Source organism: Bombina bombina, chromosome 5 (assembly GCF_027579735.1).
Source record: "Bombina bombina isolate aBomBom1 chromosome 5, aBomBom1.pri, whole genome shotgun sequence".
NCBI lineage: Eukaryota > Metazoa > Chordata > Amphibia > Anura > Bombinatoridae > Bombina > Bombina bombina.
This window is the reverse complement of record NC_069503.1, coordinates 36,015,321-36,034,337: the sequence shown is the minus strand read 5'-3', so window position 1 is coordinate 36,034,337 and position 19,017 is coordinate 36,015,321. Positions and strand designations below refer to the sequence as shown.

The following is a 19,017-nucleotide window of genomic DNA, read 5'->3' as shown; positions in this document are numbered from 1 at the left end:
TTAAATTAGGGGTTAATTAATTTAATATAGCTGGCGGCGGGGTAGAGGGATTAAATTAGGGGTTAATTAATTTAAAGGTTAAATAATTTTAAAATAGATGGTGGCGGGGTAGGGGCTCACTTTAGGGGGTAGGTATGGTAGATGGCGGCGGTGTAAGGGGCTCACTTTAGGGTAGTTAATGTAGTTTAAGGGTTTAGGGTAGTTTAATATAGTTGGCGACGGTGTAGGGGGATCACATTAGGGGGTAGTTAATGTAGGTGGCGGCGGGGTCCGGGAGCGGTGGTTTAGGGGTTAAATATTTTATTAGGGATTGCGGCGGGGGATCGCGGTTGTCAGGTAGATAGACATTGCGCATGCGTTAGGTTTATTTTGTAGCTAGTTTAGGGAGTTACGGGGCTCCAATAGACAGCGTAAGGCTTACTACGGCTGCTTTTTGTGGCAAGGTGAAAATGGAGTAAGATTTCTCCATTTTCGCCACGTAAGTCCTTATGCTGTATATTGGATACCAAACTGCGCTGGTTTGGTATACCTGCCTATGGCCCAAAAAACTACGGGCGACGGCAGAAATATATGAGCGTAACTTCTAGGTTACGCTGTATATAGGATACCAAACCAACGCAAAATTCAGCGTCGCCGGCATTTGCGGGCAACGCTGCATATCGGATCGGGCCCCGGATCGCGCCCAATGTGGGGAATTTGAAACGAGCAGCACAGACGGACTGCATTCACGTCACTTGTGTATATTGGAGCATGCGTATTTACACACATGTGACGTAGGTGACTGACCGTGCACGAGTATGAATTTGATAGAGAAGGGGAGAAAAAGGTAGAAGGAGAAGTGAATGGGCGGAGTTTGGCGGCCATTTATAACGAGTGCAAATAAACTTTGATTTTTGGAGCTGTCGGTGTGTGATTCAAAATATGAAGGGTAGAGCGGGTGAGTTACAACTATCAGCACTAAATAGAAAGTATAAGCGACGGTTAATACGGGTGTAGACTGTCCCTTTAAATCATTTATGTATGTGTCTGTATCTCTTAAAACAAGTTAGTTTAACCTCCTGTTTGCTAGTACAACTGAATTACTCTGTTGCAAAATGATGTAGGTTTAGTGCGTCACCAACATGAAAAGTTTGGAAAGCTCTGCTCTATATCTTCCTGATATAAATGATGGTGCATTATAGACATTTATACAAACTAATGTTATTGTCATAAAGGGCTTTGTCAGCTGTAAAACACAAAAACCTAAATTCCATTGAGGTGGTAAATTGTGAAAACTAAGTGATAAAAACATTTATCACCATTAAAGTCTATGGAAACATTTTATGAAACCAACAGTTTCCAAACTTTACCACCGCAATGAAAACACGGCCAAAGTATGATCTGTTGTAACCGTATAGAAAAATCACTTAAAGGGACAGTCTACACCAGAATTGTTATATTTTAAAAAGATAGATAATCCCTTTATTACCAATTCCCTAGATTTGCGCAACCAACACTGTTATATTAATATACTTTTTACCTCTGTAATTACCCTGTATCTAAGCTTCTGCAGGCTGCCTCCTTATCTCAGTTATATTAATATACTTTATACCTCTGTAATTACCTTGTATCTAAGCCTCTGCAGACTGCCTCCTTATCTGTTATAGAAATATACTTTTTACCTCTGTAATTACCCTGTATCTAATCTTCTGCAGACTGCCTCCTTATCTGTTATAGAAATATACGTTTTACCTCTGTAATTACCCTGTATCTAATCTTCTGCAGGCTGCCTCCTTATCTGTTATAGAAATATACTTTTTACCTCTGTAATTACCTTGTATCTAAGCTTCTGCAGGCTGCCTCCTTATCTGTTATAGAAATATACTTTTTACCTCTGTAATTACCTTGTATCTAATCTTCTGTAGACTGCCTCCTTATCTGTTATAGAAATATACTTTATACCTCTGTAATTACCCTGTATCTAATCTTCTGTAGACTGCCTCCTTATCTGTTATAGAAATATACTTTTTACCTCTGTAATTACCCTGTATCTAAGCCTCTGCAGACTGCCTCCTTATCTGTTATAGAAATATACTTTTTACCTCTGTAATTACCTTGTATCTAAGCTTCTGCAGGCTGCCTCCTTATCTGTTATAGAAATATACTTTTTACCTCTGTAATTACCCTGTATCTAAGCTTCTGCAGGCTGCCTCCTTATCTGTTATAGAAATATACTTTTTACCTCTGTAATTACCCTGTATCTAAGCTTCTGCAGACTGCCTCCTTATCTGTTCTAGAATTATACTTCTTACCTCTGTAATTACCCTGTATCTAAGCTTCTGCAGGCTGCCTCCTTATCTGTTATAGAAAACATAATTTATGCTTACCTGATAAATGTATTTCTCTTGTAGTGTGTTCAGTCCACGGGTCATCCATTACTTATGGGATATATTCTCTTTCCCAACAGGAAGTTGCAAGAGGATATCCAGTAATTCGACCGAAACAAGACGAGAAAGGAGAAACTATAGGGTGCAGTGGTGACTGGAGTTTTAATTAAAATTTAGAACTGCCTCAAAAAAAGACAGGGCGGCCATGGACTGAACACACTACAAGAGAAATAAATTTATCAGGTAAGCATAAATTATGTTTTCTCTTGTTAAGTGTGTTCAGTCCACGGGTCATCCATTACTTATGGGATACCAATACCAAAGCTAAAGTACACGGATGATGGGAGGGACAAGGCAGGAACTTTAAACAGAAGGAACCACTGCCTGTAGAACCTTTCTCCCAAAAACAGCCTCCGAAGAAGCAAAAGTGTCAAATTTGTAAAATTTTGAAAAGGTATGAAGTGAAGACCAAGTTGCAGCCTTGCAAATCTGTTCAACAGAGGCCTCATTCTTAAAGGCCCAGGTGGAAGCCACAGCTCTAGTGGAATGAGCTGTAATTCTTTCAGGGGGCTGCTGTCCAGCAGTCTCATAGGCTAAACGTATTATGCTACGAAGCCAAAAAGAGAGAGAGGTGGCCGAAGCCTTTTGACCTCTCCTCTGTCCAGAATAAACGACAAACAGAGAAGAAGTTTGCCGAAAATCTTTAGTTGCCTGTAAGTAGAACTTCAGGGCACGGACCACGTCCAGATTATGCAAAAGACGTTCCTTCTTTGAAGAAGGATTAGGACATAATGATGGAACAACAATCTCCTGATTGATATTCCTATTAGAAACAACCTTAGGTAAAAACCCAGGTTTAGTACGCAGAACTACCTTGTCTGAATGAAAAATCAGATAAGGAGAATCACAATGTAAGGCAGATAACTCAGAGACTCTCAGAGCCGAGGAAATAGCCATCAAAAACAGAACTTTCCAAGATAAAAGCTTAATACCAATGGAATGAAGGGGTTCAAACGGAACACCCTGAAGAACTTTAAGAACCAAGTTTAAGCTCCACGGAGGAGCAACAGTTTTAAACACAGGCTTAATCCTAGCCAAAGCCTGACAAAAAGCCTGGACGTCTGGGTTCTCTGCCAGACGTTTGTGTAAAAGAATAGACAGAGCAGAAATCTGCCCCTTTAACGAACTAGCAGATAAACCCTTTTCTAAACCCTCTTGTAGAAAAGACAATATCCTAGGAATCCTAACCTTACTCCATGAGTAACTCTTGGATTCACACCAATATAAATATTTACGCCATATCTTATGGTAAATTTTTCTGGTAACCGGTTTCCGAGCCTGTATTAATGTATCAATAACCGACTCCGAGAAACCACGCTTTGATAGAATCAAGCGTTCAATCTCCATGCTGTCAGCCTCAGAGAAATTAGGCTTGGATGGTTGAAAGGACCCTGAATTAGAAGGTCCTGCCTCAGAGGCAGAGACCATGGTGGACAAGACGACATGTCCACTAGGTCTGCATACCAGGTCCTGCGTGGCCACGCAGGCGCTATCAGAATCACCGATGCTCTCTCCTGTTTGATCCTGGCAATCAGTCAAGGCAGCAACGGAAACGATGGAAACACATAAGCCATGTTGAAAACCCAAGGGGCTGCCAGTGCATCTATCAGCACCGCTCCCGGGTCCCTGGACCTGGATCCGTAACAAGGAAGCTTGGCGTTCTGGCGAGATGCCATGAGATCCAGTTCCGGTTCGCCCCAACGAAGAATCAGTTGAGCAAATACCTCCGGGTGAAGTTCCCACTCCCCCGGGTGAAAGGTCTGGCAACTTAGAAAGTCCGCCTCCCAGTTCTCCACGCGTGGGATGTAGATCGCTGACAGGTGGCAAGAGTGAGACTCTGCCCAGCGAATTATCTTTGAGACTTCTAACATCGCTAGGGAACTCCTGGTTCCCCCCTTGATGATTGATGTAAGCCACAGTCGTGATGTTGTCCGACTGAAATCTGACGAACCTCAGTGTTGCTAACTGAGGCCAAGCTCGAAGAGCATTGAATATTGCTCTTAATTCCAGAATGTTTATTGGAAGGAGTTTCTCCTCCTGAGTCCACGATCCCTGAGCCTTCAGGGAATTCCAGACTGCGCCCCAGCCTAGTAGGCTGGCATCTGTTGTTACAATTGTCCAATCTGGTCTGCGAAAAGTCATTCCCTTGGACAGATGAATCCGAGACAACCACCAGAGAAGAGAATCTCTGGCCTCCTGGTCCAGATTTAGTAAAGGGGACAGATCTGAGTAATCCCCATTCCACTGACTCAGCATGCATAATTGCAGCGGTCTGAGATGCAGGCGCGCAAATGGCACTATGTCCATTGCCGCGACCATTAAGCCGATTACTTCCATGCACTGGGCTACTGATGGGCTTGGAATGGAATGAAGGACACAGCAAGCATTTAGGATTTTTGATAACCTGGACTCCGTCAGGTAAATCTTCATCTCTACAGAATCTATAAGAGTCCCTAGAAAGGGAACCCTCGTGAGTGGTAACAGAGAACTCTTTTCCATGTTCACTTTCCACCCATGCGACCTCAGAAATGCTAGAACTATCTCTGTATGAGACTTTGCATTTTGAAAACTTGACGCTTGTATCAGAATGTCGTCTAGGTACGGAGCCACCGCTATGCCTCGCGGTCTTAGTACCGCCAGAAGCGAGCCCAGAACCTTTGTAAAAATTCTCTGGGCCGTAGCTAACCCGAAGGGAAGAGCTACAAACTGGTAATGCCTGTCTAGAAAGGCAAACCTTAGGTACCGATAATGATCTTTGTGAATCGGTATGTGAAGGTAGGCATCCTTTAAGTCCACTGTGGTCATATACTGACCCTCTTGGATCATGGGTAGGATGGTTCGAATAGTTTCCATTTTGAATGATGGAACTCTTAGGAATTTGTTTAATATTTTTAGGTCCAAGATTGGTCTGAAGGTTCCCTCTTTCTTGGGAACCACAAACAGATTTGAGTAAAATCCTTGCCCATGTTCCGTCCGCGGAAATGGGTGGATCACCCCCATTACTAGGAGGTCTTGTACACAGTGAAGAAAAGCCTCTTTCTTTATTTGGTTTGCTGATAACCTTGAAAGATGAAATCTCCCTTGTGGAGGAGAAGCTTTGAAGTCCAGAAGGTATCCCTGAGATATAATCTCCAACGCCCAGGGATCCTGGACATCTCTTGCCCAAGCCTGGGTGAAGAGAGAAAGTCTGCCCCCCACTAGATCCGTTTCCGGATAGGGGGCCCTCTCTTCATGCTGTCTTAGGGGCAGAAGTAGGCTTTCTGGCCTGCTAGCCCTTGTTCCAGGACTGCTTGCTTTTCCAACCCTGTCTGTAACGAGCAGCAGTTCCTTCCTGTTTTGGAGCGGAGGAAGTTGATGATGCTCCTGCCTTGAAATTACGAAAGGCACGAAAACTAGACTGTTTGGCCTTTGATTTGGCCCTGTCCTGAGGAAGGGTGTGACCCTTACCTCCAGTAATGTCAGCAATAATCTCCTTCAAGCCGGGCCCAAATAAGGCTTGCCCTTTGAAAGGAATATTAAGTAATTTAGATTTAGAAGTTACATCTGCTGACCAGGATTTAAGCCATAGTGCTCTGCGCGCCTGGATGGCGAATCCGGAGTTCTTAGCCGTTAGTTTGGTTAAATGCACAACGGCATCCGAAACAAATGCATTAGCTAGCTTAAGGACTTTAAGCTTGTTCATAGTCTCATCCAATGGTGCTGTGCGAATAGCCTCTTCCAGAGACTCAAACCAGAATGCCGCTGCAGCAGTGACGGGTGCAATGCATGCAAGGGGCTGTAATATAAAACCTTGTTGAACAAACATTTTCTTAAGGTAACCTTCTAATTTTTTATCCATTGGATCTGAGAAAGCACAACTATCCTCCACCGGAATAGTGGTACGCTTGGCTAAAGTAGAAACTGCTCCCTCCACCTTAGGGACCGTCTGCCATAAGTCTTGTGTGGTGGCGTCTATTGGGAACATCTTTCTAAATATCGGAGGAGGGGAAAAAGGCACACCGGGTTTATCCAGCCTACATAATTTCTCTGGGATTGCAACTGTGTCGCAATCATTCAGAGCCGCTAATACCTCCCCTAGCAATACACGGAGGTTCTCAAGCTTAAATTTAAAATTCGATATTTCTGAATCCGGTCTCCCTGGATCAGATCTGTCACCCACAGAATGAAGCTCTCCGTCCTCATGTTCTGCAAATTGTGACGCAGTGTCAGACATGGCCCTCATATCATCAGCGCGCTCTGTCCTTAACCCAGAGCTATCGCGCTTGCCTCTTAACTCAAGCAAATTAGATAATACTTCTTTCATAACATTAGCCATATCTTGTAAAGTGATTTGTAAGTGCCTTGATGTACTTGGCGCCACAATCTCATGCACCTCCTGAGCGGGAGGCGAAGGTACTGACACGTGAGGAGAGTTAGGCGGCATAACTTCCCCCTCGTTGTCTGGTGATAATTTCTTTACCGGTAAAGACAGACTTTTATTTAAAGTAACATCAATACAATTGGTACACATATTTCTATTGGGCTCCACATTGGCCTTTAAACATAATGAGCAAGCAGATTCATCTGTGTCAGACATGTTTAAACAGACTAGCAATGAAGCTATCAAGCTTGGAAATTTCTTTCAATAAGTTTACAAGCAATATAAAAAAACGCTGCAGCGCTTTTAAAAACACAAAAAAACTGTCACAGTTGAAATAACAATGAACTAATACAGTTATAGCAACCAATTTTTAACAGTAAATGTATGAAATTAGCAGAGGATTGCACCCATTAGCAAAAGGATGATTAACCCCTCAATACCCAAAACGGATAATCAATTTAAGATTTAACGCCTTTCTCACAGTCAAACACACTGTCACAGGTCTGCTGTGACTGATTACCTCCCTCAAAAATGAATTTTGAAGACCCCTGAGCTCTCTGGAGACGTCCTGGATCAAGGAGGAAGAAGCAGGAAGACTGTGCTAGAATTTTAACTGCGCAACAAGGCGCTAAAAAAGGTCCCTCCCACTCATATTACAACAGTGGGAGACCTGATATAACGGTTTCTATGCAGAAATATACGTTAGCCATGTGGAAAAAAATCATGCCCAAAAAGATTTATCACCAAAGTACCTCACAAAACGAATAACATGCCAGTAAACGTTTTAAAAAACAACTTTCCAGTGTTATGCAAAGTTATCACTAAGCCTGCTACCAGTCGCTTCTACTGCAGTTAAGGCTTATACATTTATTTCAGTACTAACAGTATTTAAAGTCAAATTCTAGTCCCTAGAAAATAACTCAACTGCGCATACATTTATCAGCCTGATACCAGTCGCTACTACTGCATTAAAGGCTGTACTTACGTCATATGGGTAACAGCAGTGTTTTCTTAGTCAATTCCATTCCTAGAAAATATTTTACTGCACATACCTCATTTGCGGGGGACCCCGCATGCTATTCCCTTCTCTGAAGTTACCCCACTCCTCAGAATGTGCGAGAACAGCCAGTGGATCTTAGTTACGTCTGCTAAGATCATAGAAAACGCAGGCAGATTCTTCTTCTAAATACTGCCTGAGAGAAACAAACAGCACACTCCGGTGCTATTTTAAAATAATAAACTTTTGATTGAAGAATATTAAGTAAAAAACTCCTATCTCCTCTCACAACCTCCTTTGTTGAGACTTGCAAGAGAATGACTGGATATGACATGTGAGGGGAGGAGCTATATAGCAGCTCTGCTTGGGTGATCCTCTTGCAACTTCCTGTTGGGAAGGAGAATATATCCCATAAGTAATGGATGACCCGTGGACTGAACATACTTTTTACCTCTGTAATTACCCTGTATCTAAGCTTCTGCAGACTGCCTCCTTATCTGTTATAGAAATATACTTTTTACCTCTGTAATTAGCCTGTATCTAATCTTCTGCAGGCTGCCTCCTTATATGTTATAGAAATATACTTTTTACTTCTGTAATTACCCTGTATCTAATCTTCTGTAGGCTGCCTCCTTATCTGTTATAGAAATATACTTTTTACTTCTGTAATTACCCTGTATCTAAGCTTCTGTAGGCTGCCTCCTTATCTGTTATAGAAATATACTTTTTACCTCTGTAATTACCCTGTATCTAAGCTTCTGCAGGCTGCCTCCTTATCTGTTATAGAAATATACTTTTTACCTCTGTGATTACCTTGTATCTAAGCTTCTGCAGGCTGCCTCCTTATCTCAGTTATATTAATATACTTTTTACCTCTGTGATTACCCTGTATCTAAGCCTCTGCAGACTGCTCCTTATCTCAGTTATATTAATATACTTTTTACCTCTGTGATTACCCTGTATCTAAGCCTCTGCAGACTGCCCCCTTATCTCAGTTCTTTTCACAGACTTGCATTTTAACCAATCAGTGCGGACTCAAATAACTCTATAGGGGTGAGCACAATGTTATCTATATGGCACGCATGAACTAGCACTGTCTAGATGTGTGAAACTGTCAAATGCAGTGAGATAAGAAGCTGCCTTCAAGGGCTTAGAAAAAAAAATACCAAGAGAACAAAGCAAATTTGATGATATAACCAAATTGGAAAGTTATTTAGATTGAAATGTTTTTTATTGAACAATCTTCTCAATACACATATAATTACAATTGGAAAACAGTATATGGAACATGATATATGAGTTCGAGTGTTACAGTCTTTCCATATAAATAAGTCCTTTAACAAAGTCATCTTGTGTATTTCAGATAAAGGCCCTCGCAGGGGCAAGAGTCTAGTTTTAATTGTTCCATATTCAACAATTAGACAGTAAATAACATATAAAACAAATATACAGGGAGTGCAGAATTATTAGGCAAGTTGTATTTTTGAGGATTAATTTTATTATTGAACAACAACCATGTTCTCAATGAACCCAAAACACTCATTAATATCAAAGCTGAACAGTTTTGGAAGTAGTTTTTAGTTTGTTTTTAGTTATAGCTATTTTAGGGGGATATCTGTGTGTGCAGGTGACTATTACTGTGCATAATTATTAGGCAACTTAACAAAAAACAAATATATACCCATTTCAATTATTTATTTTTACCAGTGAAACCAATATAACATCTCAACATTCACAAATATACATTTTTGACATTCAAAAACAAAACAAAAACAAATCAGTGACCAATATAGCCACCTTTCTTTGCAAGGACACTCAAAAGCCTGCCATCCATGGATTCTGTCAGTGTTTTGATCTGTTCACCATCAACATTGCGTGCAGCAGCAACCACAGCCTCCCAGACACTGTTCAGAGAGGTGTACTGTTTTCCCTCCTTGTAAATATCACATTTGATGATGGACCACAGGTTCTCAATGGGGTTCAGATCAGGTGAACAAGGAGGCCATGTCATTAGATTTTCTTCTTTTATACCCTTTCTTGCCAGCCACGCTGTGGAGTACTTGGATGCGTGTGATGGAGCATTGTCCTGCATGAAAATCATGTTTTTCTTGAAGGATGCAGACTTCTTCCTGTACCACTGCTTGAAGAAGGTGTCTTCCAGAAACTGGCAGTAGGACTGGGAGTTGAGCTTGACTCCATTCTCAACCCGAAAAGGCCCCACAAGCTCATCTTTGATGATACCAGCCCAAACTAGTACTCCACCTCCACCTTGCTGGCGTCTGAGTTGGACTGGAACTCTCTGCCCTTTACCAATCCAGCCACGGGCCCATCCATCTGGCCCATCAAGACTCACTCTCATTTCATCAGTCCATAAAACCTTAGAAAAATCAGTCTTGAGATATTTCTTGGCCCAGTCTTGACGTTTCAGCTTGTGTGTCTTGTTCAGTGGTGGTCGTCTTTCAGCCTTTCTTACCTTGGCCATGTCTCTGAGTATTGCACACCTTGTGCTTTTGGGCACTCCAGTGATGTTGCAGCTCTGAAATATGGCCAAACTGGTGGCAAGTGGCATCTTGGCAGCTGCACGCTTCACTTTTCTCAGTTCAGGGGCAGTTATTTTGCGCCTTGGTTTTTCCACACGCTTCTTGCGACCCTGTTGACTATTTTTAATGAAACGCTTGATTGTTCGATGATCACGCTTCAGAAGCTTTGCAATTTTAAGAGTGCTGCATCCCTCTGCAAGATATCTCACTATTTTTGACTTTTCTGAGCCTGTCAAGTCCTTCTTTTGACACATTTTGCCAAAGGAAAGGAAGTTGCCTAATAATTATGCACACCTGATATAGGGCGTTGATGTCATTAGACCACACCCCTTCTCATTACAGAGATGCACATCACCTAATATGCTTAATTGGTAGTAGGCTTTCGAGCCTATACAGCTTGGAGTAAGACAACATGCATAAAGAGGATGATGGGGTCAAAATACTAATTTGCCTAATAATTCTGCACTCCCTGTATATAACCAATAAACCATTCCGCTGTGCGCCTCTTTTTAGTGAATGTCTATTATCTAACTTATAATATATTTCTGATTATTAAGTAAGTGACCACTGAGCATGTTCTCCAGCCTTATATACTTCTTCCTATATCGAGTCTATTCTCCTTCTTTACCCCGTACAGGTTTGCCCTAGCTAAATAAGCTTCTTTTCATTTAGCATCCAATAGAACCAAATCTTATTAAAAGATTCTACTGTGTCTTGGAGATGTGCAGCAGTTTCACACATCGCATATATATTTCTAATTCTTCCTATAACCCCCCTCCACTCTGGTGCTCCCAGTTTCCAATGTTTTGCTATAGAGATGCGAGTTGCTGTACAAACAGTTCTTATAAATTTGTTTATATATTTATTAAATCTCGGATCTCCTTCATTTAATAGTCCCTGCATAGGCGTTAATAACACTTGTTCCTCCAAAACTGTGGTGATCATCTCTGAGAGGTTGCACAATACCTTCTTTACCCTAAGACACTCCCACCACATATGGAAATAGGTGCCCAACTGCCCGCAACCTCTATAGCATTGCCTGGAGCCTCCCCTAACCATATGTGCTGTTTTTAATGGGGTTAGATACCAACGAAACATAGTCTTGATGTTGTTTTCTCTTAAGTCTGCCCCTAATAAGCCTTTAGTGGAGTCTGAGAATATTTGGTTCCAAGTTGTCAAGTCCACCGTCCTACCAATATCAGCTTCCCATTGAAGTATGACGGTGGACTTTGAGCCTGTATTTGTATCTTGTATGTAAAGGTACAAGTGCGAAATTGCTTGTTTTTGTCTGTGGGTCGTGCTGCACAGCCTTTCAAAAATAGTCTTAGTCTTGGGAACTGATTCAGTCCTGATGTAGGTATTAATAGCTGAGGGTATTTGTAAATATAAGAACCAAGGTACTCTTATTGTCTCGAGTTTGCTCTGCAGCTGGTTAAGGGTCAATATTCTCCCATTATTGAGAAAGTCCGCTATCCGGTACAAGTCTTTGTGTGCCCATTTGTCTATCAGTCGCCAGGACTCTTGTGACATAATATATCTTAAAGGTTTAATTAACGAGTTAGTGGGTAAAATCAGGTTCTTTCTATTTGACACCTTTAGATGTTTAATTGCCATCTTAGTTATTGGGTTCTGATAATTCTCATTATCCTTCTGATTACCACTGTCCCATATAATATCCTCAGCAACCTCATAACCTCCAACCCTAGCCTCTAATTGGGGCCATAATACATCGTTCTGTTTTCTCCCTAGTAGTGAGTTTTGTGCTAACCTAGCAGCTGAGTAGTAATCAGTCAAACTAGGGAGTCCCACTCCTCCCAGCTGTCTATGTCTTGTAAGCATATCCTGAGGAATCCTTGCATGTCTGGATCTCCTTACATATCTGTGAAGATCTGTCTGTAACGTCTTAAGATCTGCTTTATCTATATTGATCGGTAAGGCCCGAAACAGATAGAGAATCCTCGGGAGTATATTCATCTTAATTGATGATAATCTGCCATACCAGGAAAAATTATATTTTTTCCATTTCAATAAGTCAGATCTTATTAGCTTAAACAGGGGTGAGTAGTTAGAACTGTACAATTGGGAGGATTGTTTCGTCAGTCGGAACCCCAGATATTTGATATTGTCTTTCACCCATTTGAAATCAAAATTCGTTTCTATCAATTTGATAGTGTGTTTTGGCAAGCCCAATGACAACGCCTCATATTTCTCTGTGTTGATCTTATAACCTGAAATATCGGAAAATTGTTGTAAGATTTTATAAATATTAGGGAGTGAAACAAGGGGTCTGGTTACTGTTAGCAGCACGTCGTCTGCGAATAAAGCTATCTTGTGGTGCATGTGTTGTAACTGTAGTCCTGTGATATTTGGGGAATTTCGAATATTTGCAGCCAAAGGCTCAATACAGATCGCAAAGAGGAGGGGTGACAATGGGCACCCCTGCCTCGTACCATTGCGTATGTTGAAGGTCCTTGATTGATGTCCTATTGCTCTTATGTGTGCTGTAGGGTTTGAGTAGATACATCCCAATGCCTTCATAAAAGACCCATTAAATCCCATCTTCACTAAAACTTTAGTCATGTATGTCCAATCTATCCTATCGAACGCCTTCTCCGCGTCTAGAGATAGGATCAGAGAAGGCGTCCGCTTGTGGTGTAAATAGTCAAGTATTGTAATCATCCGACGAATATTATCTGGCGCCTCTCTGTTTTTGATAAAACCAACCTGATCAGGGTGTATAAGTGAGGGGAGTATATGTTTCAAGCGGTTAGCCAGAATTTTAGTTACTAGTTTCAAATCCGTTAGGCGGCCGTCAAATACCGTCATCAGCCTCTCATATGATATGCACATGTGTTAGTCATCTGTTGGACTTCATGCCCCAGAAGTCTGTGCGGTTGCCGAGCCTCTGAGCTCACCTTAGAAATACACGCTGACAGCTGCTCAGCACCATGCCGAGGGCACGGAGAAGCAACAAGTGACTTAAAAAGAAAAGTAGGAGCCGCGGTGAGCTAAGGGGAAAGCAGCTAACAATTAAAAGCCCTGGGAATTTAGAAACAAGTGGCTGGGGATCACATATGCGCATGCGCAGTGCGAGGGATCATCGTGAATGTGCATTGTTGGCACGTATAGAGCGGATGGGACCGCTCTATATACAACTGACACATTAAAACAAGGAAATGGCTGTTGGGAGGAGTCAGGGAGCAAACGGTAGGGGAAAATAACATTTATTTATTATATATTTATATAATCCTTTGGGGAAAATAGTTAGCGACTAAGTTATTTAGACTATGAGTAACTTATTAGAGTATACATATTTGTAAAACTTTACCTTCACTTTAACCCTTCACTAGCACAGAGAGCAGCACAGTGTGTACTAACCCTTCACTAGCACAGAGAGCAGCACAGTGTGTATTAACCCTTTACTAGCACAGAGAGCTGCAGTGTGTATTAACCCTTCACTAGCACAGAGAGCAGCACAGTATGTATTAACTCTTCACTAGCACAGAGAGCTGCACAGTGTGTATTAACCCTTCACTGGCACAGAGAGCAGCACAGTGTGTATTAATTCTTCACTAGCACAGAGAGCAGCACAATGTGTATTAACCCTTCACTAGCACAGAGAGCAGCACAGTATGTATTAACCCTTCACTAGCACAGAGAGCTGCACAGTATGTATTAACCCTTCACTAGCACAGAGAGCAGCACAGTGTGTACTAACCCATCACTAGCACAGAGAGCAGCACAGTGTGTATTAACCCTTCACTAGCACAGAGAGCAGCACAGTGTGTATTAATCCTTCACTAGCACAGAGAGCAGCACAGTGTGTATTAACCCTTCACTAGCACAGAGAGCAGCACAGTGTGTACTAACCCTTCACTAGCAGAGAGAGCAGCACAGTGTGTACTAACCCTTAACTAGCAGAGAGAGCAGCACAGTGTGTATTAACCCTTCACTAGCACAGAGAGCAGCACAGTGTGTATTAACTCTTCACTGGCACAGAGAGCAGCACAGTGTATATTAACCCTTCACTGGCACAGAGAGCAGCACAGGGTGTATTAACCCTTCATTAGCACAGAGAGCAGCACAGTGTGTATTGACCCTTCACTGGCACAGAGACCAGCACAGTGTGTATTAACCCTTCACTAGCACAGAGAGCAGCACAGTGTGTATTAACCCTTCACTAGCACAGAGAGAAGCACAGTGTGTATTAACCCTTCACTAGCACAGAGAGCAGCACAGTGTGTATTAACCCTTCACTAGCACAGAGAGCAGCACAGTGTGTATTAACTCTTCACTAGCACAGAGAGCAGCACAGTGTATATTAACCCTTCACTGGCACAGAGAGCAGCACAGGGTGTATTAACCCTTCATTAGCACAGAGAGCAGAACAGTGTGTATTAACCCTTCATTAGCACAGAGAGCAGCACAGTGTGTATTAACCCTTCACTAGCACAGAGAGCAGCACAGTGTGTATTAACCCTTCACTAGCACAGAGAGCAGCACAGTGTGTATTAACCCTTCATTAGCACAGAGAGCAGCACAGTGTGTATTGACCCTTCACTGGCACAGAGAGCAGCACAGTCTGTATTAACCCTTCACTAGCACAGAGAGCAGCACTGTGTATATTAACCCTTCACTAGCACAGAGAGCAGCACAGTGTGTAGTAACCCTTCACTAGCACAGAGAGAAGCACAGTGTGTATTAACCCTTCACTAGCACAGAAAGGAGCACAGTGTGTATTAACCATTCACTAGCACAGAGAGCAGCACAGTGTGTAGTAACCCTTCACTAGCACAGAGAGGAGCATAGTGTTTATTAACCCTTCACTAGCACAGAGTAACACAGTGTGTATTAACCCTTCACTAGCACAGAGAGCAGCACAGTCTGTATTAACCCTTCACTAGCACAGAGAGCAGCACAGTGTGTATTAACCCTTCACTAGCACAGAGAGCAGCACAATGTGTATTAACCCTTCACTGGCACAGAGAGCAGCACAGTGTGTATTAACCCTTCACTAGCACAGAGAGCTGCACAGTGTGTATTAACCCTTCACTAGCACAGAGAGTAGCACAGTGTGTATTAACCCCTACACTAGCACAGAGAGCTGCACAGTGTGTATTAACCCTTCACTAGCACAGAGAGCAGCACAATGTGTATTAACCCTTCACTGGCACAGAGAGCAGCACAGTGTGTATTAACCCTTCACTAGCACAGAGAGCTGCACAGTGTGTATTAACCCTTCACTAGCACAGAGAGGAGCACAGTGTGTATTAACCCTTCACTAGCACAGAGAGCAGCACAGTGTGTATTAACCCTTCACTAGCTCAGAGAGCAGCACAGTGTGTATTAACCCTTCACTAGCACAGAGAGTAGCACAGTGTGTATTAACCCCTACACTAGCACAGAGAGTAGCACAGTGTGTATTAACCCCTACACTAGCACAGAGAGCAGCACAGTGTGTATTAACCCTTCACTAGCACAGAGAGCAGCACAGTGTATATTAACCCTTCACTAGCACAGCGAGCAGCACAGTATGCATTAACCCTTCACTGGCACAGAGAGCAGCAGTATATTAACCCTTCACTAGCACAGAGAGCAGCAGTATATTAACCCTTCACTAGCACAGAGAGCAGCACAGTATGCATTAACCCATCACTAGCACAGAGAGCAGCACAGTATGCATTAACCCATCACTAGCACAGAGAGCAGCAGTATATTAACCCTTCACTAGCACAGAGAGCAGCACAGTGTGTATTAACCCTTCACTAGCACAGAGAGGAGCATAGTGTGTATTAACCCTTCACTAGCACAGAGTAACACAGTGTGTATTAACCCTTCACTAGCACAGAGAGCAGCACAGTGTGTATTAACCCTTCACTAGCACAGAGAGCAGCACAGTGTGTATTAACCCTTCACTAGCACAGAGAGTAGCACAGTGTGTATTAACCCCTACACTAGCACAGAGAGTAGCACAGTGTGTATTAACCCCTACACTAGCACAGAGAGCAGCACAGTGTGTATTAACCCTTCACTAGCACAGAGAGCAGCACAGTGTATATTAACCCTTCACTAGCACAGAGAGCAGCACAGTATGCATTAACCCTTCACTGGCACAGAGAGCAGCAGTATATTAACCCTTCACTAGCACAGAGAGCAGCAGTATATTAACCCTTCACTAGCACAGAGAGCAGCACAGTATGCATTAACCCATCACTAGCACAGAGAGCAGCACAGTATGCATTAACCCATCACTAGCACAGAGAGCAGCAGTATATTAACCCTTCACTAGCACAGAGAGCAGCACAGTGTGTATTAACCCTTCACTAGCACAGAGAGGAGCATAGTGTGTATTAACCCTTCACTAGCACAGAGTAACACAGTGTGTATTAACCCTTCACTAGCACAGAGAGCAGCACAGTGTGTATTAACCTCTCACTAGCACAGAGAGCAGCACAGTGTGTATTAACCCTTCACTAGCACAGAGAGCAGCACAGTGTGTATTAACCCTTCACTAGCACAGAGAACTGCACAGTGTGTATTAACCCTTCACTGGCACAGAGAGCAGCACAGTGTGTATTAACCCATTCACTAGCACGGAGAGCTGCACAGTGTGTATTAACCCTTCACTGGCACAGAGAGCAGCACAGTGTATTAACCCTTCACTAGCACAGAGAGCAGCACAGTGTGTATTAACCCTTCACTAGCACAGAGAGCAGCACAGTGTGTATTAACCCTTCACTAGCACAGAGCAGCACAGTGTGTATTAACCCTTCACTAGCACAAAGCTGCACAGTGTGTATTAACCCTTCACTAGCACAGAGAGCAGCACAGTGTGTATTAACCCATTCACTAGCACGGAGAGCTGCACAGTGTGTATTAACCCTTCACTGGCACAGAGAGCAGCACAGTGTATTAACCCTTCACTAGCACAGAGAGCAGCACAGTGTGTATTAACCCTTCACTAGCACAGAGAGCAGCACAGTGTGTATTAACCCTTCACTAGCACAGAGAGCAGCACAGTGTGTATTAACCCTTCACTAGCACAGAGAGCAGCACAGTGTGTATTAACCCTTCACTAGCACAGAGAGCAGCACAGTGTGTATTAACCCTTCACTAGCACAGAGCAGCACAGTGTGTATTAACCCTTCACTGGCACAGAGAGCTGCACAGTGTGTATTAACCCTTCACTAGCACAGAGAGCAGCACAGTGTGTATTAACCCTTCACTAGCACAGAGAGCAGCACAGTGTGTATTAACCCTTCACTAACACAAAGAGTTGAACAACACTTACTTCCCCATTGCCTGGCACAAGCAGATGAATAAAATGCATTAACATAACAACAACATTTATAACAATTATAAACTATTTAAGAAGAACAGAAAGTGACTAAAACGTTTATCACACAATACACACTGCCTGACTCACTCACCCAGCAGCAGCTGCACAGGAAGTAAATGGGAATCCCTTCCTGAGTCAGTGAGTCAGTCTGTAATATGATCCTAGAGTGAGGTCTCTGCTCTGCTAATGAATCACTGAGTTAACAGTACACAGTACACTGATTCAACAGCACAGCACTGTAATATGATCCTAGAGTGAGGACCCCTTTCACTGCATAATTGTGCTGCCACATTAATATGAACTGTAATGCCTGTCACATTATGAACTGTAATGCCTGTCACATTATGAACTGTAATGCCTTGCCACATTATGAACTGTAATGCCTTGAAACATTATGAACTTTAATGCCTGCCACATTATGAACTGTAATGCCTGCCACATTATGAACTGTAATGCCTTGCCACATTATGAACTGTAATGCCTTGCCACATTATGAACTGTAATGCCTTGAAACATTATGAACTTTAATGCTTGCCACATTATGAACTGTAATGCCTTGCCACAGTATGAACTGCAATGCCTGCCACATTATGAACTGTAATGCCTGCCACATTATGAACTGTAATGCCTGCCACATTATGAACTTTAATGCCTGCCACATTATGAAATGTAATGCCTGCCATATTATGAACTTTAATGCCTTGCCACATTATGAACTGTAATGCTTGCCACATTATGAACTTTAATGCCTGCCACATTATTGTAATGCCTGCTACATTATGAACTGTAATGCCTGCCACATTATTCACTGTAATGCCTGCCACATTATGAACTGTAATGCCTGCCACATTATGAACTGTAATGCCTGCCACATTATGAACTGTAATGCCTGCCACATTATGAACTGTAATGCTTGCCACATTATGAACTGTAATGCTTGCCACATTATAAACTTTAATGCTTGCCACATTATGAACTGTAATTCTTGTCACATTATGAACTTTAATGCTTGTCACATTATGAACTTTAATGCCTGCCACATTATGAACTGTAATGCTTGTCACATTATGATTATGAACTGTAATGCTTGTCACATTATGAACTTTAATGCCTGTCACATTATGAACTGTAATGCCTGCCACATTATGAACTGTAATGCTTGTCACATTATAATTATGAACTGTAATGCTTGTCACATTATGAACTTTAATGCCTGTCACATTATGAACTTTAATGCCTTGTCACATTATGAACTTTAATGCCTTGTCACATTATGAACTTTAATGCCTGTCACATTATGAACTTTAATGCCTGTCACATTATGAACTTTAATGCTTGTCACATTATGAACTTTA

At 42.3% G+C, this 19,017-nt stretch overlaps 1 protein-coding gene across 1 annotated transcript in view; it reads right to left on the bottom strand.

Moving 5' to 3' along the window:
- The window catches only part of LOC128659777 (zinc finger protein 721-like), a 183,579-nt gene extending 165,790 nt beyond the window's left edge, over positions 1 to 17,789 (bottom strand). Inside the window, exon 1 of the mRNA XM_053713352.1 lies at positions 17,754 to 17,789. The gene's annotated coding sequence lies outside the window, so the exon portion shown is untranslated. The remainder of the gene's footprint in view (positions 1 to 17,753) is intronic.
- Positions 17,790 to 19,017: the final 1,228 nt, after the last annotated feature.